Source organism: Coregonus clupeaformis, unplaced genomic scaffold, assembly GCF_020615455.1.
Source record: "Coregonus clupeaformis isolate EN_2021a unplaced genomic scaffold, ASM2061545v1 scaf1709, whole genome shotgun sequence".
Classification (NCBI taxonomy): domain Eukaryota; kingdom Metazoa; phylum Chordata; class Actinopteri; order Salmoniformes; family Salmonidae; genus Coregonus; species Coregonus clupeaformis.
This window is the reverse complement of record NW_025535163.1, coordinates 95,104-116,312: the sequence shown is the minus strand read 5'-3', so window position 1 is coordinate 116,312 and position 21,209 is coordinate 95,104. Positions and strand designations below refer to the sequence as shown.

The window sequence follows — 21,209 nt, the reverse complement described above, 5'->3', positions numbered from 1 at the left end:
TATTACATTTAGCTACAACTACATTAAAATCACTTCCACCGACGAGGATGGGATTCGAACCCACGCGTGCAGAGCACAATGGATTAGCAGTCCATCGCCTTAACCACTCGGCCACCTCGTCCTATTGGGTGTTTGTTAAATAGGTTTTTGGTGGATTTTTGCTCCAAGGGGTAAACGATAATATAAAAATTTGGTACATGTTGATGGTTTAATCAGAGATATACCATTATTTACTATTTAGCTACAACTACATTAAAATCACTTCCACCGACGAGGATGGGTTTCGAAACCCACGCGTGCAAAGCACAATGGATTAGCAGTCCATCGCCTTAACCACTCGGCCACCTCGTCCTATTGGGTGTTTGTTAAATAGGTTTTTTGGTGGATTTTTGCTCCAAGGGGTAAACGATAATATAAAATTTGGTACATGTTGATGGTTTAATCAGAGATATACCATTATTTACTATTTAGCTACAACTACATTAAAATCACTTCCACGGACGAGGATGGGATTCAAACCCACGCATGCAGAGCACAATGGATTAGCAGTCCATCGCCTTAACCACTCGGCCACCTCGTCCTATTGGTGTTTGTTAAATAGGTTTTTGGTGAATTTTTTGCTCCAAGGGGTAAACGATAATTAAAAATTTGGTACATGTTGATGGTTTAATCAGAGATATACCATTATTTACTATTTAGCTACAACTACATTCAAATCACTTTCCCCGACGAGGATGGGATTCGAACCCACGCAGGCAGAGCACAATGGATTAGCAGTCCATCGCCTTAACCACTCGGCCACCTCGTCCTATTGAGTGTTTGTAAAATAGGTTTTTGGTGGATTTTTGCTCCAAGGGGTAAATTATGATAAAAAATTTGGTACATGTTGATGGTTTAATCAGAGATATACCATTATTTACTATTTAGTAATTTAGCTACAACTACATTAAAATCACTTCCACCGACGAGGATGGGATTCGAACCCACGCGTGCAGAGCACAATGGATTAGCAGTCCATCGCCTTAACCACTCGGCCACCTCGTCCTATTGGGTGTTTGTTAAATAGGTTTTTGGTAGATTTTTGCTCCAAGGGGTAAACGATAATATAAAATTTGGTACATGTTGATGGTTTAATCAGAGATATACCATTATTTACTATTTAGCTACAACTACATTAAAATCACTTCCCCGACGAGGATGGGATTCAAACCCACGCGTGCAGAGCACAATGGATTAGCAGTCCATCGCCTTAACCACTCGGCCACCTCGTCCTATTGGTTGTTTGTTAAATAGGTTTTTGGTGGATTTTTGCTCCAAGGGGTAAACGATAATATAAAATTTGGTACATGTTGATGGTTTAATCAGAGATATACCATTATTTACTATTTAGCTACAACTACATTAAAATCACTTCCACCGACGAGGATGGGATTCAAACCCACGCAGTGCAGAGCACAATGGATTAGCAGTCCATCGCCTTAACCACTCGGCCACCTCGTCTTATTGGGTGTTTGTTAAATAGGTTTTTGGTGGATTTTTGCTCCAAGGGGTAAACGATAATATAAAAATTGGTACATGTTGATGGTTTAATCAGAGATATACCATTATTTACTATTTAGCTACAACTACATTAAAATCACTTCCACCGACGAGGATGGGATTCGAACCCACGCATGCAGAGCACAATGGATTAGCAGTCCATCGCCTTAACCACTCGGCCACCTCGTCACATTGGGTGTTTGTGAAATTGGTTTTTGGTGAATTTTTGCTCCAAGGGGTAAACTATAATATAAAAATTTGGTACATGTTGATGGTTTAATCAGAGATATACCATTATTTACTATTTATTAATTTAGCTACAACTACATTAAAATCACTTCCACCGACGAGGATGGGATTCGAACCCACGCGTGCAGAGCACAATGGATTAGCAGTCCATCGCCTTAACCACTCGGCCACCTCGTCCTATTGGGTGTTTGTTAAATAGGTTTTTGGTGGATTTTTGCTCCAAGGGGTAAACGATAATATAAAACTTGGTACATGTTAATGGTTTAATCAGAGATATACCATTATTTACTATTTAGCTACAACTACTTTAAAATCACTTCCACCGACGAGGATGGGATTCAAACCCATGTATGCAGAGCACAATTGATTAGCAGTACATCGCCTTAACCACTCGGCCACCTCGTCCTATTTGGTGTTTTGTTAAATAGGTTTTTGGTGGATTTTTGCGCCAAGGGGTAAACGATAATAAAAAATTTGGTACATGTTGATGGTTTAATCAGAGATATACCATTATTTACTATTTAACTACAACTACATTAAATTCACTCCCACCGACGAGGATGGGATTCGAACCCACGCAGGCAGAGCACAATGGATTAGCAGTCCATCGCCTTAACCACTCGGCCACCTCGTCCTATTGAGTGTTTGTAAAATAGGTTTTTGGTGGATTTTTGCTCCAAGGGGTAAATTATGATAAAAAATTTGGTACATGTTGATGGTTTAATCAGAGATATACCATTATTTACTATTTAGTAATTTAGCTACAACTACATTAAAATCACTTGCACCGACGAGGATGGGATTCAAACCCACGCGTGCAGAGCACAATGGATTAGCAGTCCATCGCCTTAACCACTCGGCCACCTCGTCACATTGGGTGTTTGTGAAATTGGTTTTTGGTGAATTTTTGCTCCAAGGGGTAAACGATAATATAAAATGTGGTACATGTTGATGGTTTAATCAGAGATATACCATTATTTACTATTTAGCTACAACTACATTAAAATCACTTTCCCCGACGAGGATGCGATTCAAACCCACGCGTGCAGACCACAATGGATTAGCAGTCCATCGCCTTAACCACTCGGCCACCTCGTCCTATTGGGTGTTTGTTAAATAGATTTTTGGTGGATTTTTGCTCCAAGGGGTAAACGATAATATAAAATGTGGTACATGTTGATGGTTTAATCAGAGATATAACATTATTTACTATTTAGCTACAACTACATTAAATTCACCCACCGACGAGGATGGGATTCAAACCCACGCAGGCAGAGCACAATGGATTAGCAGTCCATTGCCTTAACCACTCGGCCACCTCGTCTCATTGAGTGTTTGTAAAATAGGTTTTTGGTGGATTTTTGCTCCAAGGGGTAAACGATAATATAAAAATTGGTACATGTTAATGGTTTAATCAGAGATATAACATTATTTACTATTTAGCTACAACTACATTAAAATAACTTCCACCGACGAGGATGGGATTCGAACCCACGCGTGCAGAGCACAATGGATTAGCAGTCCATCGCCTTAAACACTCGGCCACCTTGTCCTATTGGATGTTTTGTTAAATAGGTTTTTGGTGGATTTTTGCTCCAAGGGGTAAACGATAATTAAAAATTTAGTACATGTTGATGGTTTAATCAGAGATATACCATTATTGACTATTTAGCTACAACTACATTAAAATCACTTCTACCGACGAGGATGGGATTCGAACCCACGCATGCAGAGCACAATGGATTAGCAGTCCATCGCCTTAACCACTCGGCCACCTCGTCCTGTAGAGTGTTTGTAAAATAGGTTTTTGGTGGATTTTTGCTCCAAGGGGTAAACGATAATTAAAAATTTGGTACATCTTGATGGTTTAATAAGAGATATACCTTTATTTACTATTTAGCTACAACTACATTAAAATCACTTCCACCGACGAGGATGGGATTCGAACCCACGCATGCAGAGCATAATGGATTAGCAGTCCATCACCTTAACCACTCGGCCACCTCGTCCTATTGGGTGTTTGTTAAATAGGTTTTTGGTGGATTTTTGCTCCAAGGGGTAAACGATAATATAAAATTTGGTACATGTTGATGGTTTAATCAGAGATATAACATTATTTACTATTTAGCTACAACTACATTAAATTCACTCCCACCGACGAGGATGGGATTCGAACCCACGCAGGCAGAGCACAATGGATTAGCAGTCCATTGCCTTAACCACTCGGCCACCTCGTCTTATTGAGTGTTTGTAAAATAGGTTTTTGGTGGATTTTTGCTCCAAGGGGTAAACGATAATATAAAAATTGGTACATGTTAATGGTTTAATCAGAGATATACCATTATTTACTATTTAGCTACAACTACATTAAAATCACTTCCACCGACGAGGATGGGATTCGAACCCACGCGTGCAGAGGACAATGGATTAGCAGTCCATCGCCTTAACCACTCGGCCACCTCGTCACATTGGGTGTTTGTGAAATTGGTTTTTGGTGAATTTTTGCTCCGAGGGGTAAATTATGATAAAAAATTGGGTACATGTTGATGGTTTAATCAGAGATATACCATTATTTACTATTTATTAATTTAGCTACAACTACATTAAAATCACTTCCACCGACGAGGATGGGATTCGAACCCACGCGTGCAGAGCACAATGGATTAGCAGTCCATCGCCTTAACCACTCGGCCACCTCGTCCTATTGGGTGTTTGTTAAATAGGTTTTTGGTGGATTTTTGCTCCAAGGGGTAAACGATAATATAAAAATTGGTACATGTTGATGGTTTAATCAGAGATATACAATTATTTACTATTTAGCTACAACTACATTAAAATCACTTCCACCGACGAGGATGTGTTTCGAACCCACGCGCGCAAAGCACAATGGATTAGCAGTCCATCGCCTTAACCACTCGGCCACCTCGTCCTAATGGGTGTTTGTTAAATAGGTTTTTGGTGGATTTTTGCTCCAAGGGGTAAACGATAATATAAAACTTGGTACATGTTGATGGTTTAATCAGAGATATACCATTATTTACTATTTAGCTACAACTACATTAAAATCACTTTCCCCGACGAGGATAAAATTCAAACCCACGCGTGCAGACCACAATGGATTAGCAGTCCATCGCCTTAACCACTCGGCCACCTCGTCTCATTGAGTGTTTGTAAAATAGGTTTTTGGTGGATTTTTGCTCCAAGGGGTAAACGATAATATAAAAATTGGTACATGTTAATGGTTTAATCAGAGATATAACATTATTTACTATTTAGCTACAACTACATTAAAATCACTTCCACCGACGAGGATGGGATTCGAACCCACGCGTGCAGAGCACAATGGATTAGCAGTCCATCGCCTTAAACACTCGGCCACCTTGTCCTATTGGGTGTTTTGTTAAATAGGTTTTTAGTGGATTTTTGCTCCAAGGGGTAAACGATAATAAAAAATTTAGTACATGTTGATGGTTTAATCAGAGATATACCATTATTTACAACTACATTAAAATCACTTCTACCGACGAGGATGGGATTCGAACCCACGCATGCAGAGCACAATGGATTAGCAGTCCATCGCCTTAACCACTCGGCCACCTCGTCCTATAGAGTGTTTGTAAAATAGGTTTTTGGTGGATTTTTGCTCCAAGGGGTAAACGATAATTAAAAATTTGGTACATCTTGATGGTTTAATCAGAGATATACCATTATTTACTATTTAGCTACAACTACATTAAAATCACTTCCACCGACGAGGATGGGATTCGAAACCACGCATGCAGAGCACAATGGATTAGCAGTCCATCGCCTTAACCACTCGGCCACCTCGTCCTATTGAGTGTTTGTAAAATAGGTTTTTGGTGGATTTTTGCTCCAAGGGGTAAACGATAATTAAAAATTTGGTACATGTTGATGGTTTAATCAGAGATATACCATTATTTACTATTTAGCTACAACTACATTCAAATCACTTTCCCCGACGAGGATGGGATTCAAACCCACGCTTGCAGAGCACAATGGATTAGCAGTCCATCGCCTTAACCACTCGGCCACCTCGTCACATTTGGTGTTTGTGATATTGGTTTTTGGTGAATTTTTGCTCCAAGGGGTAAATTATGATAAAAAATTTGGTACACGTTGATGGTTTAATCAGAGATATACCATTAAGTAATTTAGCTACAACTACATTAAAATCACTTCCACCGACAAGGATGGGATTCAAAACCACGCGTGCAGAGCACAATTGATTAGCAGTCCATCGCCTTAACCACTCGGCCACCTCGTCCTATTGGGTGTTCGTTAAATAGGTTTTTTGGTAGATTTTTGCTCCAAGGGGTAAACGATAATATAAAATTTGGTACATGTTGATGGTTTAATCAGAGATATACCATTATTTACTATTTAGCTACAACTACATTAATAATCACTTTCCCCGACAAGGATGGGATTCAAACCCACGCGTGCAGAGCACAATGGATTAGCAGTCCATCGCCTTAACCACTCGGCCACCTCGTCATATTGGTTGTGTGTTAAATAGGTTTTTTGTGGATTTTTGCTCCAAGGGGTAAACGATAATTAAAAATTTGGTACATGTTGATGGTTTAATCAGAGATATAACATTATTTACTATTTAGCTACAACTACATTAAAATCACTTTCCCCGACGGGGATGGGATTCAAACCCACGCATGCAGAGCACAATGGATTAGCAGTCCATCGCCTTAACCACTCGGCCACCTCATCCTATTGGGTGTTTGTTAAATAGGTTTTTGGTAGATTTTTGCTCCAAGGGGTAAACGATAATATAATATTTGGTACATGTTGATGGTTTAATCAGAGATACACCATTATTTAGCTACAACTACATTAAAATCACTTCCACCGACGAGGATGGGATTCAAACCCACGCGTGCAGAGCACAATGGATTAGCAGTCCATCGCCTTAACCACTCGGCCACCTCGTCCTATTGGGTGTTTGTTAAATAGGATTTTTGGTAGATTTTTGCTCCAAGGGGTAAACGATAATATAAAATTTGGTACATGTTGATGGTTTAATCAGAGATATACCATTATTTACTATTTAGCTACAACTACATTAAAATCACTTTCCCCGACGAGGATGGGATTCAAACCCACGCATGCAGAGCACAATGGATTAGCAGTCCATCGCCTTAACCACCTCGTCCTATTGGGTGTTTGTTAAATTGGTTTTTGGTGGATTTTTGCTCCAAGGGGTAAACGATAATATACAATTTGGTACATGTTGATGGTTTAATCAGAGATATACCATTATTTTCTATTTAGTAATTTAGCTACAACTACATTCAAATCACTTTCCCCGACGAGGATGGGATTCAAACCCACGCATGCAGAGCACAATGGATTAGCAGTCCATCGCCTTAACCACTCGGCCACCTCGTCACATTTGGTGTTTGTGATATTGGTTTTTGGTGAATTTTTGCTCCAAGGGGTAAATTATATTAAAAAATTTGGTACATGTTGATGGTTTAATCAGAGATATACCATTATTTACTATTTCGTAATTTAGCTAGAACTACATTAAAATCACTTCCACCGACGAGGATGGGATTCGAAACCACGCGTGCAGAGCACAATGGATTAGCAGTCCATCGCCTTAACCACTCAGCCACCTCGTCCTATTGTGTGTATGTTAAATAGGTTTTTGGTGGATTTTTGCTCCAAGGGGTAAACGATAATATACAATTTGGTACATGTTGATGGTTTAATCAGAGATATACCATTATTTTCTATTTAGTAATTTAGCTACAACTACATTCAAATCACTTTCCCCGACGAGGATGGGATTCAAACCCACGCATGCAGAGCACAATGGATTAGCAGTCCATCGCCTTAACCACTCGGCCACCTCGTCACATTTGGTGTTTGTGATATTGGTTTTTGGTGAATTTTTGCTCCAAGGGGTAAATTATGATAAAAATTTTGGTACATGTTGATGGTTTAATCAGAGATATACCATTAAGTAATTTAGCTACAACTACATTAAAATCACTTCCACCGACAAGGATGGGATTCAAACCCACGCGTGCAGAGCACAATTGATTAGCAGTCCATCGCCTTAACCACTCGGCCACCTCGTCCTATTGGGTGTTTGTTAAATAGGTTTTTTGGTTGATTTTTGCTCCAAGGGGTAAACGATAATATAAAATTTGGTACATGTTGATGGTTTAATCAGAGATATACCATTATTTACTATTTAGCTACAACTACATTAAAATCACTTTCCCCGACAAGGATGGGATTCAAACCCACGCTTGCAGAGCACAATGGATTAGCAGTCCATCGCCTTAACCACTCGGCCACCTCGTCATATTGGTTGTGTGTTAAATAGGTTTTTTGTGGATTTTTGCTCCAAGGGATAAACGATAATAAAAAATTTGGTACATGTTGATGGTTTAATCAGAGATATAACATTATTTACTATTTAGCTACAACTACATTAAAATCACTTTCCCCGACGGGGATGGGATTCAAACCCACGCATGCAGAGCACAATAGATTAGCAGTCCATCGCCTTAACCACTCGGCCACCTCGTCACATTTGGTGTTTGTGATATTGGTTTTTGGTGAATTTTTGCTCCAAGGGGTAAATTATGATTAAAAATTTGGTACATGTTGATGGTTTAATCAGAGACATACCATTATTTACTATTTCGTATTTTAGCTACAACTACATTAAAATCACTTCCACTGACGAGGATGGGATTCAAACCCACGCTTGCAGAGCACAATGGATTAGCAGTCCATCGCCTTAACCACTCGGCCACCTCGTCCTATTGGGTGTTTGTTAAATAGGTTTTTGGTAGATTTTTGCTCCAAGGGGTAAACGATAATATACAATTTGGTACATGTTGATGGTTTAATCAGCGATATACCATTATTTACTATTTCGTAATTTAGCTAGAACTACATTAAAATCACTTCCACCGACGAGGATGGGATTCGAAACCACGCGTGCAGAGCACAATGGATTAGCAGTCCATCGCCTTAACCACTCAGCCACCTCGTCCTATTGTGTGTATGTTAAATAGGTTTTTGGTGGATTTTTGCTCCAAGGGGTAAACGATAATATACAATTTGGTACATGTTGATGGTTTAATCAGAGATATACCATTATTTACTATTTAGCTACAACTACATTAAAATCACTTTCCCCGACAAGGATGGGATTCAAACCCACGCGTGCGGAGCACAATGGATTAGCAGTCCATCGCCTTAACCACTCGGCCACCTCGTCATATTGGTTGTTTGTTAAATAGTTTTTTGTGGATTTTTGCTCCAAGGGGTAAACGATAATAAAAAATTTGGTACATGTTGATGGTTTAATCAGAGATATACTATTATTTACAACTACATTAAAATCACTTCCACCGACGAGGATGGGATTCAAACACACGCATGCAGAGCACAATGGATTAGCAGTCCATCGCCTTAACCACTCGGCCACCTCATCATATTGGGTGTTTGTTAAATAGGTTTTTGGTGGATTTTTGCTCCAAGGGGTAAATTATGATTAAAAATTTGGTACATGTTGATGGTCTAATCAGAGATATACCATTATTTACTATTTAGCTACAACTACATTAAAATCACTTTCCCCGACGAGGATGGGATTCAAACCCACGCATGCAGAGCACAATTGTTTAGCAGTCCATCGCCTTAACCACTCGGCCACCTCGTCCTATTGGGTGTTTTATTAAATAGATTTTTGGTGGATTTTTGCTCCAAGGGGTAAACGATAATATAAAATTTGGTACATGTTGATGGTTTAATCAGAGATATACCATGATTTACTATTTAGCTACAACTACATTAAAATCACTTTCCCCGACGAGGATGGGAGTCAAACCCACACATGCAGAGCACAATGGATTAGCAGTCCATCGCCTTAACCACTCGGCCACCTCGTCACATTTGGTGTTTGTGATATTGGTTTTTGGTGGATTTTTGCTCCAAGGGGTAAACGATAATATAAAATTTGGTACATGTTGATGGTTTAATCAGAGATATACCATTATTTCCTATTTCGTAATTTAGCTACAACTACATTAAAATCACTTCCACCGGTGAGGATGGGATTCGAACCCACGCGTGCAGAGCACAATGGATTAGCAGTCCATCGCCTTAACCACCCGGCCACCTCGTCCTATTGGGTGTGTGTTAAATAGGTTTTTTGGTAGATTTTTGCTCCAAGGGGTAAACGATAATATAAAATTTGGTACATGTTGATGGTTTAATCAGAGATATACCATTATTTACTATTTAGCTCCAACTACATTAAAATCACTTTCCCCGACAAGGATGGGATTCAAACCCACGCGTGCGGAGCACAATGGATTAGCAGTCCATCGCCTTAACCACTCGGCCACCTCGTCATATTGGTTGTTTGTTAAATAGTTTTTTTGTGGATTTTTGCTCCAAGGGGTAAACGATAATTAAAAATTTGGTACATGTTGATGGTTTAATCAGAGACATACCATTATTTACTATTTAGTATTTTAGCTACAAGTACATTAAAATCACTTCCATTGACGAGGATGGGATTCGAACCCACGCTTGCAGAGCACAATGGATTAGCAGTCCATCGCATTAACCACTCGGCCACCTCGTCCTATTGGGTGTTTGTTAAATAGGTTTTTGGTAGATTTTTGCTCCAAGGGGTAAACGATAATATAACATTTGGTACATGTTGATGGTTTAATCAGAGATATACCATTATTTAGCTACAACTACATTAAAACACTTCCACCGACGAGGATGGGATTCGAAACCACGCGTGCAAAGCACAATGGATTAGCAGTCCATCGCCTTAACCACACGGCCACCTCATCCTATTGGGTGTGTGTTAAATAGGTTTTTGGTGGATTTTTGCGCCAAGGGGTAAACGATAATATAAGAGTTGGTACATGTTGATAGTTTAGTCAGAGATATACCATTATTTACTATTTAGTAATTTAGCTACAACTACATTAAAATCACTTCCACCGACAAGGATGGGATTCGAACCCACGCGTGCAGAGCACAATGGATTAGCAGTCCATCGCCTTAACCACTCGGCCACCTCGTCACATTTGGTGTTTGTGATATTGGTTTTTGGTGAATTTTTGCTCCAAGGGGTAAATTATGATAAAAAATTTGGTACATGTTGATGGTTTAATCAGAGATATACCATTAAGTAATTTATCTACAACTACATTAAAATCACTTCCACCGACAAGGATGGGATTCAAACCCACGCGTGCAGAGCACAATTGATTAGCAGTCCATCGCCTTAACCACTCGGCCACCTCGTCCTATTGGGTGTTTGTTAAATAGGTTTTTTGGTAGATTTTTGCTCCAAGGGGTAAACGATAATATAAAATTTGGTACATGTTGATGGTTTAATCAGAGATATACCATTATTTACTATTTAGCTACAACTACATTAAAATCACTTTCCCCGACAAGGATGGGATTCAAACCCACGCGTGCAGAGCACAATGGATTAGCAGTCCATCGCCTTAACCACTCGGCCACCTCGTCATATTGGTTGTGTGTTAAATAGGTTTTTTGTGGATTTTTGCTCCAAGGGGTAAACGATAATTAAAAATTTGGTACATGTTGATGGTTTAATCAGAGATATAACATTATTTACTATTTAGCTACAACTACATTAAAATCACTTTCCCCGACGGGGATGGGATTCAAACCCACGCATGCAGAGCACAATGGATTAGCAGTCCATCGCCTTAACCACTCGGCCACCTCATCCTATTGGGTGTTTGTTAAATAGGTTTTTGGTAGATTTTTGCGCCAAGGGGTAAACGATAATATAATATTTGGTACATGTTGATGGTTTAATCAGAGATACACCATTATTTAGCTACAACTACATTAAATCACTTCCACCGACGAGGATGGGATTCGAACCCACGCTTGCAGAGCACAATGGATTAGCAGTCCATCGCCTTAACCACTCGGCCACCTCGTCCTATTGGGTGTTTGTTAAATAGGTTTTTGGTGGATTTTTGCGCCAAGGGATAAACGATAATATTAAAGTTGGTACATGTTGATGGTTTAGTCAGAGATATACCATTATTTACTATTTAGCTACAACTACATAAAAATCACTTCCACCGACGAGGATGGGATTCGAACCCACGCAGGCAGAGCACAATGGATTAGCAGTCCATCGCCTTAACCACTCGGCCACCTCGTCCTATTGAGTGTTTGTAAAATAGGTTTTTGGTGGATTTTTATTCCAAGGGGTAAACGATAATTAAAAACATGGTACATGTTGATGGTTTAATAAGAGATATACCATTATTTACTATTTAGCTACAACTACATTAAAATCACTTTCCCCGACGAGGATGGGATTCGAACCCACGCGTGCAGAGCACAATGGATTAGCAGTCCATCGCCTTAAACACTCGGCCACCTCGTCATATTGGTTGTTTGTTAAATAGGATTTTTGCTCCAAGGGGTAAACGATAATTAGGTACATGTTGATGGTTTAATCAGAGATATACCATTATTTACTATTTAGCTACAACTACATTAAAATCACTTTCTCCGACGAGGATGGGATTCAAACCCACGCGTGCAGAGCACAATGGATTAGCAGTCCATCGCCTTAACCACTCGGCCACCTCGTCACATTTGGTGTTTGTGATATTGGTTTTTGGTGAATTTTTGCTCCAAGGGGTAAATTATGATAAAAAATTTGGTACATGTTGATGGTTTAATCAGAGATATACCATTAAGTAATTTAGCTACAACTACATTAAAATCACTTCCACCGACAAGGATGGGATTCAAACCCACGCGTGCAGAGCACAATTGATTAGCAGTCCATCGCCTTAACCACTCGGCCACCTCGTCCTATTGGGTGTTTGTTAAATAGGTTTTTTGGTAGATTTTTGCTCCAAGGGGTAAACGATAATATAAAATTTGGTACATGTTGATGGTTTAATCAGAGATATACCATTATTTACTATTTAGCTACAACTACATTAAAATCACTTTACCCGACAAGGATGGGATTCAAACCCACGCGTGCAGAGCACAATGGATTAGCAGTCCATCGCCTTAACCACTCGGCCACCTCGTCATATTGGTTGTGTGTTAAATAGGTTTTTTGTGGATTTTTGCTCCAAGGGGTAAACGATAATTAAAAATTTGGTACATGTTGATGGTTTAATCAGAGATATACCATTATTTACTATTTAGCTACAACTACATTAAAATCACTTTCCCCGACGAGGATGGGATTCAAACCCACGCATGCAGAGCACAATGGATTAGCAGTCCATCGCCTTAACCACTCGGCCACCTCGTCCTATTGGGTGTTTGTTAAATAGGTTTTTGGTAGATTTTTGCTCCAAGGGGTAAACGATAATATAATATTTGGTACATGTTGATGGTTTAATCAGAGATACACCATTATTTAGCTACAACTACATTAAATCACTTCCACCGACGAGGATGGGATTCGAACCCACGCTTGCAGAGCACAATGGATTAGCAGTCCATCGCCTTAACCACTCGGCCACCTCATCCTATTGGGTGTTTGTTAAATAGGTTTTTGGTGGATTTTTGCGCCAAGGGATAAACGATAATATTAAAGTTGGTACATGTTGATGGTTTAGTCAGAGATATACCATTATTTACTATTTAGCTACAACTACATAAAAATCACTTCCACCGACGAGGATGGGATTCGAACCCACGCAGGCAGAGCACAGATGGATTAGCAGTCCATCGCCTTAACCACTCGGCCACCTCGTCCTATTGAGTGTTTGTAAAATAGGTTTTTGGTGGATTTTTATTCCAAGGGGTAAACGATAATTAAAAACATGGTACATGTTGATGGTTTAATAAGAGATATACCATTATTTACTATTTAGCTACAACTACATTAAAATCACTTTCCGGGACAAGGATGGGATTCGAACCCACGCGTGCAGAGCACAATGGATTAGCAGTCCATCGCCTTAAACACTCGGCCACCTCGTCATATTGGTTGTTTGTTAAATAGGATTTTTGTGGATTTTTGCTCCAAGGGGTAAACGATAATTAGGTACATGTTGATGGTTTAATCAGAGATATACCATTATTTACTATTTAGCTACAACTACATTAAAATCACTTTCCCCGACGAGGATGGGATTCAAACCCACGCATGCAGAGCACAATGGATTAGCAGTCCATCGCCTTAACCACTCGGCCACCTCGTCACATTTGGTGTTTGTGATATTGGTTTTTGGTGAATTTTTGCTCCAAGGGGTAAATTATGATAAAAAATTTGGTACATGTTGATGGTTTAATCAGAGATATACCATTAAGTAATTTAGCTACAACTACATTAAAATCACTTCCACCGACAAGGATGGGATTCAAACCCACGCGTGCAGAGCACAATTGATTAGCAGTCCATCACCTTAACCACTCGGCCACCTCGTCCTATTGGGTGTTTGTTAAATAGGTTTTTTGGTAGATTTTTGCTCCAAGGGGTAAACGATAATATAAAATTTGGTACATGTTGATGGTTTAATCAGAGATATACCATTATTTACTATTTAGCTACAACTACATTAAAATCACTTTCCCCGACAAGGATGGGATTCAAACCCACGCGTGCAGAGCACAATGGATTAGCAGTCCATCGCCTTAACCACTCGGCCACCTCGTCATATTGGTTGTGTGTTAAATAGGTTTTTTGTGGATTTTTGCTCCAAGGGGTAAACGATAACTAGGTACATGTTGATGGTTTAATCAGAGATATACCATTATTTACTATTTAGCTACAACTACATTAAAATCACTTTCTCCGACGAGGATGGGATTCAAACCCACGCGTGCAGAGCACAATGGATTAGCAGTCCATCGCCTTAACCACTCGGCCACCTCGTCACATTTGGTGTTTGTGATATTGGTTTTTGGTGAATTTTTGCTCCAAGGGGTAAATTATGATTAAAAATTTGGTACATGTTGATGGTTTAATCAGAGATATACCATTATTTACTATTTAGTAATTTAGCTACAACTACATTAAAATCACTTCCACCGACGAGGATGGGATTCAAACCCACGCGTGCAGAGCACAATGGATTAGCAGTACATCGCCTTAACCACTCGGCCACCTCGTCCTATTGGGTGTTTGTTAAATAGGTCTTTTGGTAGATTTTTGCTCCAAGGGGTAAACGATAATATAAAATTTGGTACATGTTGATGGTTTAATCAGAGATATACCATTATTTACTATTTAGCTACAACTACATTAAAATCACTTTCCCCGACGAGGATGGGATTCAAACCCACGCATGCAGAGCACAATGGATTAGCAGTCCATCGCCTTAACCACTCGGCCACCTCGTCCTATTGGGTGTTTGTTAAATTGGTTTTTGGTGGATTTTTGCTCCAAGGGGTAAACGATAATATACAATTTGGTACATGTTGATGGTTTAATCAGAGATATACCATTATTTTCTATTTAGTAATTTAGCTACAACTACATTCAAATCACTTTCCCCGACGAGGATGGGATTCAAACCCACGCATGCAGAGCACAATGGATTAGCAGTCCATCGCCTTAACCACTCGGCCACCTCGTCACATTTGGTGTTTGTGATATTGGTTTTTGGTGAATTTTTGCTCCAAGGGGTAAATTATGATAAAAAATTTTGTACATGTTGATGGTTTAATCAGAGATATACCATTAAGTAATTTAGCTACAACTACATTAAAATCACTTCCACCGACAAGGATGGGATTCAAACCCACGCGTGCAGAGCACAATTGATTAGCAGTCCATCGCCTTAACCACTCGGCCACCTCGTCCTATTGGGTGTTTGTTAAATAGGTTTTTTGGTTGATTTTTGCTCCAAGGGGTAAACGATAATATAAAATTTGGTACATATTGATGGTTTAATCAGAGATATACCATTATTTACTATTTAGCTACAACTACATTAAAATCACTTTCCCCGACAAGGATGGGATTGAAACCCACGCGTGCAGAGCACAATGGATTAGCAGTCCATCGCCTTAACCACTCGGCCACCTCGTCATATTGGTTGTGTGTTAAATAGGTTTTTTGTGGATTTTTGCTCCAAGGGGTAAACGATAATTAAAAATTTGGTACATGTTGATGGTTTAATCAGAGATATAACATTATTTACTATTTAGCTACAACTACATTAAAATCACTTTCCCCGACGGGGATGGGATTCAAACCCACGCATGCAGAGCACAATGGATTAGCAGTCCATCGCCTTAACCACTCGGCCACCTCGTCACATTTGGTGTTTGTGATATTGGTTTTTGGTGAATTTTTGCTCCAAGGGGTAAATTATGATTAAAAATTTGGTACATGTTGATGGTTTAATCAGAGACATACCATTATTTACTATTTTGTATTTTAGCTACAACTACATTAAAATCACTTCCACTGACGAGGATGGGATTCAAACCCACGCTTGCAGAGCACAATGGATTAGCAGTCCATCGCCTTAACCACTCGGCCACCTCGTCCTATTGGGTGTTTGTTAAATAGGTTTTTGGTAGATTTTTGCTCCAAGGGGTAAACGATAATATAATATTTGGTACATGTTGATGGTTTAATCAGAGATACACCATTATTTAGCTACAACTACATTAAATCACTTCCACCGACGAGGATGGGATTCGAACCCACGCGTGCAGAGCACAATGTATTAGCAGTCCATCGCCTTAACCACTCGGCCACCTCGTCCTATTGGGTGTTTGTTAAATAGGTTTTTGGTGGATTTTTGGACCAAGGGATAAACGATAATATTAAAGTTGGTACATGTTGATGGTTTAGTCAGAGATATACCATTATTTACTATTTAGCTACAACTACATAAAAATCACTTCCACCGACGAGGATGGGATTCTAACCCACGCAGGCAGAGCACAATGGATTATCAGTCCATCGCCTTAACCACTCGGCCACCTCGTCCTATTGGGTGTTTGTTAAATAGATTTTTTGGTTGATTTTTGCTCCAAGGGGTAAACGATAATATAAAATTTGGTACATATTGATGGTTTAATCAGAGATATACCATTATTTACTATTTAGCTACAACTACATTAAAATCACTTTCCCCGACAAGGATGGGATTGAAACCCACGCGTGCAGAGCACAATGGATTAGCAGTCCATCGCCTTAACCACTCGGCCACCTCGTCATATTGGTTGTGTGTTAAATAGGTTTTTTGTGGATTTTTGCTCCAAGGGGTAAACGATAATTAAAAATTTGGTACATGTTGATGGTTTAATCAGAGATATAACATTATTTACTATTTAGCTACAACTACATTAAAATCACTTTCCCCGACGGGGATGGGATTCAAACCCACGCATGCAGAGCACAATGGATTAGCAGTCCATCGCCTTAACCACTCGGCCACCTCGTCACATTTGGTGTTTGTGATATTGGTTTTTGGTGAATTTTTGCTCCAAGGGGTAAATTATGATTAAAAATTTGGTACATGTTGATGGTTTAATCAGAGACATACCATTATTTACTATTTTGTATTTTAGCTACAACTACATTAAAATCACTTCCACTGACGAGGATGGGATACAAACCCACGCTTGCAGAGCACAATGGATTAGCAGTCCATCGCCTTAACCACTCGGCCACCTCATCCTATTGGGTGTTTGTTAAATAGGTTTTTGGTAGATTTTTGCTCCAAGGGGTAAACGATAATATAATATTTGGTACATGTTGATGGTTTAATCAGAGATACACCATTATTTAGCTACAACTACATTAAATCACTTCCACCGACGAGGATGGGTTTCGAACCCACGCGTGCAGAGCACAATGGATTAGCAGTCCATCGCCTTAACCACTCGGCCACCTCGTCCTATTGGGTGTTTGTTAAATAGGTTTTTGGTGGATTTTTGGACCAAGGGATAAACGATAATATTAAAGTTGGTACATGTTGATGGTTTAATAAGAGATATACCATTATTTACTATTTAGCTACAACTACATTAAAATCACTTTCCATGACGAGGATGGGATTCGAACCCACGCGTGCAGAGCACAATGGATTAGCAGTCCATCGCCTTAAACACTCCGCCACCTCGTCATATTGGTTGCTTGTTAAATAGGATTTTTGTGGATTTTTGCTCCAAGGGGTAAACGATAATTAGGTACATGTTGATGGTTTAATCAGAGATATACCATTATTTACTATTTAGCTACAACTACATTCAAATCACTTTCTCCGACGAGGATGGGATTCAAACCCACGCGTGCAGAGCACAATGGATTAGCAGTCCATCGCCTTAACCACTCGGCCACCTCGTCACATTTGGTGTTTGTGATATTGGTTTTTGGTGAATTTTTGCTCCAAGGGGTAAATTATGATTAAAAATTTGGTACATGTTGATGGTTTAATCAGAGATATACCATTATTTACTATTTAGTAATTTAGCTACAACTACATTAAAATCACTTCCACCGACGAGGATGGGATTCAAACCCACGCGTGCAGAGCACAATGGATTAGCAGTCCATCGCCTTAACCACTCAGCCACCTCGTCCTATTGGGTGTTTGTTAAATTGGTTTTTGGTGGATTTTTGCTCCAAGGGGTAAATTATATTAAAAAATTTGGTACATGTTGATGGTTTAATCAGAGATATACCATTATTTACTATTTAGCTACAACTACATTAAAATCACTTTCCCCGACGAGGATGGGATTCAAACCCACGCATGCAGAGCACAATGGATTAGCAGTCCATTGCCTTAACCACTCGGCCACCTCGTCCTATTGGGTGTTTGTTAAATTGGTTTTTGGTGGATTTTTGCTCCAAGGGGTAAACAATAATATACAATTTGGTACATGTTGATGGTTTAATCAGAGATATACCATTATTTTCTATTTAGTAATTTAGCTACAACTACATTCAAATCACTTTCCCCGACGAGGATGGGATTCAAACCCACGCATGCAGAGCACAATGGATTAGCAGTCCATCGCCTTAACCACTCGGCCACCTCGTCACATTTGGTGTTTGTGATATTGGTTTTTGGTGAATTTTTGCTCCAAGGGGTAAATTATATTAAAAAATTTGGTACATGTTGATGGTTTAATCAGAGATATACCATTATTTACTATTTCGTAATTTAGCTAGAACTACATTAAAATCACTTCCACTGACGAGGATGGGATTCAAAACCACGCGTGCAGAGCACAATGGATTAGCAGTCCATCGCCTTAACCACTCAGCCACCTCGTCCTATTGTGTGTATGTTAAATAGGTTTTTGGTGGATTTTTGCTCCAAGGGGTAAACGATAATATACAATTTGGTACATGTTGATGGTTTAATCAGAGATATACCATTATTTTCTATTTAGTAATTTAGCTACAACTACATTCAAATCACTTTCCCCGACGAGGATGGGATTCAAACCCACGCATGCAGAGCACAATGGATTAGCAGTCCATCGCCTTAACCACTCGGCCACCTCGTCACATTTGGTGTTTGTGATATTGGTTTTTGGTGAATTTTTGCTCCAAGGGGTAAATTATGATAAAAATTTTGGTACATGTTGATGGTTTAATCAGAGATATACCATTAAGTAATTTAGCTACAACTACATTAAAATCACTTCCACCGACAAGGATGGGATTCAAACCCACACGTGCAGAGCACAATTGATTAGCAGTCCATCGCCTTAACCACTCGGCCACCTCGTCCTATTGGGTGTTTGTTAAATAGGTTTTTTGGTTGATTTTTGCTCCAAGGGGTAAACGATAATATAAAATTTGGTACATATTGATGGTTTAATCAGAGATATACCATTATTTACTATTTAGCTACAACTACATTAAAATCACTTTCCCGACAAGGATGGGATTGAAACCCACGCGTGCAGAGCACAATGGATTAGCAGTCCATCGCCTTAACCACTCGGCCACCTCGTCATATTGGTTGTGTGTTAAATAGGTTTTTTGTGGATTTTTTGCTCCAAGGGGTAAACGATAATAAAAAATTTGGTACATGTTGATGGTTTAATCAGAGATATAACATTATTTACTATTTAGCTACAACTACATTAAAATCACTTTCCCCGACGGGGATGGGATTCAAACCCACGCATGCAGAGCACAATGGATTAGCAGTCCATCGCCTTAACCACTCGGCCACCTCGTCACATTTGGTGTTTGTGATATTGGTTTTTGGTGAATTTTTGCTCCAAGGGGTAAATTATGATTAAAAATTTGGTACATGTTGATGGTTTAATCAGAGACATACCATTATTTACTATTTTGTATTTTAGCTACAACTACATTAAAATCACTTCCACTGACGAGGATGGGATTCAAACCCACGCTTGCAGAGCACAATGGATTAGCAGTCCATCGCCTTAACCACTCGGCCACCTCGTCCTATTGGGTGTTTGTTAAATAGGTTTTTGGTAGATTTTTGCTCCAAGGGGTAAACGATAATATAATATTTGGTACATGTTGATGGTTTAATCAGAGATACACCATTATTTAGCTACAACTACATTAATTCACTTCCACCGACGAGGATGGGATTCGAACCCACGCGTGCAGAGCACAATGGATTAGCAGTCCATCGCCTTAACCACTCGGCCACCTCGTCCTATTGGGTGTTTGTTAAATAGGTTTTTGGTGGATTTTTGCACCAAGGGATAAACGATAATATTAAAGTTGGTACATGTTGATGGTTTAGTCAGAGATATACCATTATTTACTATTTAGCTACAACTACATAAAAATCACTTCCACCGACGAGGATGGGATTCGAACCCACGCAGGCAGAGCACAATGGATTATCAGTCCATCGCCTTAACCACTCGGCCACCTCGTCCTATTGAGTGTTTGTAAAATAGGTTTTTGGTGGATTTTTGCTCCAAGGAGTAAACGATAATATAAAATTTGGTACATGTTGATGGTTTAATCAGAGATATACCATTAAGTAATTTAGCTACAACTACATTAAAATCACTTCCACCGACAAGGATGGGATTCAAACCCACACGTGCAGAGCACAATTGATTAGCAGTCCATCGCCTTAACCACTCGGCCACCTCGTCCTATTGGGTGTTTGTTAAATAGGTTTTTTGGTTGATTTTTGCTCCAAGGGGTAAACGATAATATAAAATTTGGTACATATTGATGGTTTAATCAGAGATATACCATTATTTACTATTTAGCTACAACTACATTAAAATCACTTTCCCCGACAAGGATGGGATTGAAACCCACGCGTGCAGAGCACAATGGATTAGCAGTCCATCGCCTTAACCACTCGGCCACCTCGTCATATTGGTTGTGTGTTAAATAGGTTTTTTGTGGATTTTTGCTCCAAGGGGTAAACGATAATAAA

At 39.4% G+C, this 21,209-nt stretch overlaps 20 non-coding genes across 20 annotated transcripts; all 20 read right to left on the bottom strand.

The window, feature by feature from the left end:
• Nucleotides 1-39: 39 nt before the first annotated feature.
• On the bottom strand, nucleotides 40-121 carry trnas-gcu. Its single transcript has one exon. It is a non-coding gene; the product is annotated as a tRNA-Ser (tRNA).
• Nucleotides 122-962: 841 nt separating this feature from the next.
• On the bottom strand, nucleotides 963-1,044 carry trnas-gcu. The gene has a single exon. It is a non-coding gene; the product is annotated as a tRNA-Ser (tRNA).
• Nucleotides 1,045-1,189: 145 nt separating this feature from the next.
• Nucleotides 1,190-1,271, bottom strand: trnas-gcu. Its single transcript has one exon. It is a non-coding gene; the product is annotated as a tRNA-Ser (tRNA).
• A 375-nt stretch (nucleotides 1,272-1,646) lies between these two features.
• On the bottom strand, nucleotides 1,647-1,728 carry trnas-gcu. The gene has a single exon. It is a non-coding gene; the product is annotated as a tRNA-Ser (tRNA).
• Nucleotides 1,729-1,883: 155 nt separating this feature from the next.
• trnas-gcu lies at nucleotides 1,884-1,965 on the bottom strand. The gene has a single exon. It is a non-coding gene; the product is annotated as a tRNA-Ser (tRNA).
• Nucleotides 1,966-2,576: 611 nt separating this feature from the next.
• Nucleotides 2,577-2,658, bottom strand: trnas-gcu. Its single transcript has one exon. It is a non-coding gene; the product is annotated as a tRNA-Ser (tRNA).
• An 829-nt stretch (nucleotides 2,659-3,487) lies between these two features.
• Nucleotides 3,488-3,569, bottom strand: trnas-gcu. The gene has a single exon. It is a non-coding gene; the product is annotated as a tRNA-Ser (tRNA).
• A 146-nt stretch (nucleotides 3,570-3,715) lies between these two features.
• trnas-gcu lies at nucleotides 3,716-3,797 on the bottom strand. Its single transcript has one exon. It is a non-coding gene; the product is annotated as a tRNA-Ser (tRNA).
• Nucleotides 3,798-4,171: 374 nt separating this feature from the next.
• trnas-gcu lies at nucleotides 4,172-4,253 on the bottom strand. The gene has a single exon. It is a non-coding gene; the product is annotated as a tRNA-Ser (tRNA).
• A 154-nt stretch (nucleotides 4,254-4,407) lies between these two features.
• Nucleotides 4,408-4,489, bottom strand: trnas-gcu. The gene has a single exon. It is a non-coding gene; the product is annotated as a tRNA-Ser (tRNA).
• An 820-nt stretch (nucleotides 4,490-5,309) lies between these two features.
• On the bottom strand, nucleotides 5,310-5,391 carry trnas-gcu. Its single transcript has one exon. It is a non-coding gene; the product is annotated as a tRNA-Ser (tRNA).
• A 1,279-nt stretch (nucleotides 5,392-6,670) lies between these two features.
• trnas-gcu lies at nucleotides 6,671-6,752 on the bottom strand. The gene has a single exon. It is a non-coding gene; the product is annotated as a tRNA-Ser (tRNA).
• A 4,060-nt stretch (nucleotides 6,753-10,812) lies between these two features.
• On the bottom strand, nucleotides 10,813-10,894 carry trnas-gcu. The gene has a single exon. It is a non-coding gene; the product is annotated as a tRNA-Ser (tRNA).
• A 1,488-nt stretch (nucleotides 10,895-12,382) lies between these two features.
• trnas-gcu lies at nucleotides 12,383-12,464 on the bottom strand. The gene has a single exon. It is a non-coding gene; the product is annotated as a tRNA-Ser (tRNA).
• Nucleotides 12,465-14,639: 2,175 nt separating this feature from the next.
• Nucleotides 14,640-14,721, bottom strand: trnas-gcu. Its single transcript has one exon. It is a non-coding gene; the product is annotated as a tRNA-Ser (tRNA).
• A 1,986-nt stretch (nucleotides 14,722-16,707) lies between these two features.
• trnai-gau lies at nucleotides 16,708-16,789 on the bottom strand. Its single transcript has one exon. It is a non-coding gene; the product is annotated as a tRNA-Ile (tRNA).
• An 831-nt stretch (nucleotides 16,790-17,620) lies between these two features.
• trnas-gcu lies at nucleotides 17,621-17,702 on the bottom strand. The gene has a single exon. It is a non-coding gene; the product is annotated as a tRNA-Ser (tRNA).
• Nucleotides 17,703-18,069: 367 nt separating this feature from the next.
• On the bottom strand, nucleotides 18,070-18,151 carry trnas-gcu. The gene has a single exon. It is a non-coding gene; the product is annotated as a tRNA-Ser (tRNA).
• Nucleotides 18,152-20,380: 2,229 nt separating this feature from the next.
• On the bottom strand, nucleotides 20,381-20,462 carry trnas-gcu. The gene has a single exon. It is a non-coding gene; the product is annotated as a tRNA-Ser (tRNA).
• A 146-nt stretch (nucleotides 20,463-20,608) lies between these two features.
• Nucleotides 20,609-20,690, bottom strand: trnai-gau. The gene has a single exon. It is a non-coding gene; the product is annotated as a tRNA-Ile (tRNA).
• Between the last annotated feature and the right edge of the window lie 519 nt (nucleotides 20,691-21,209).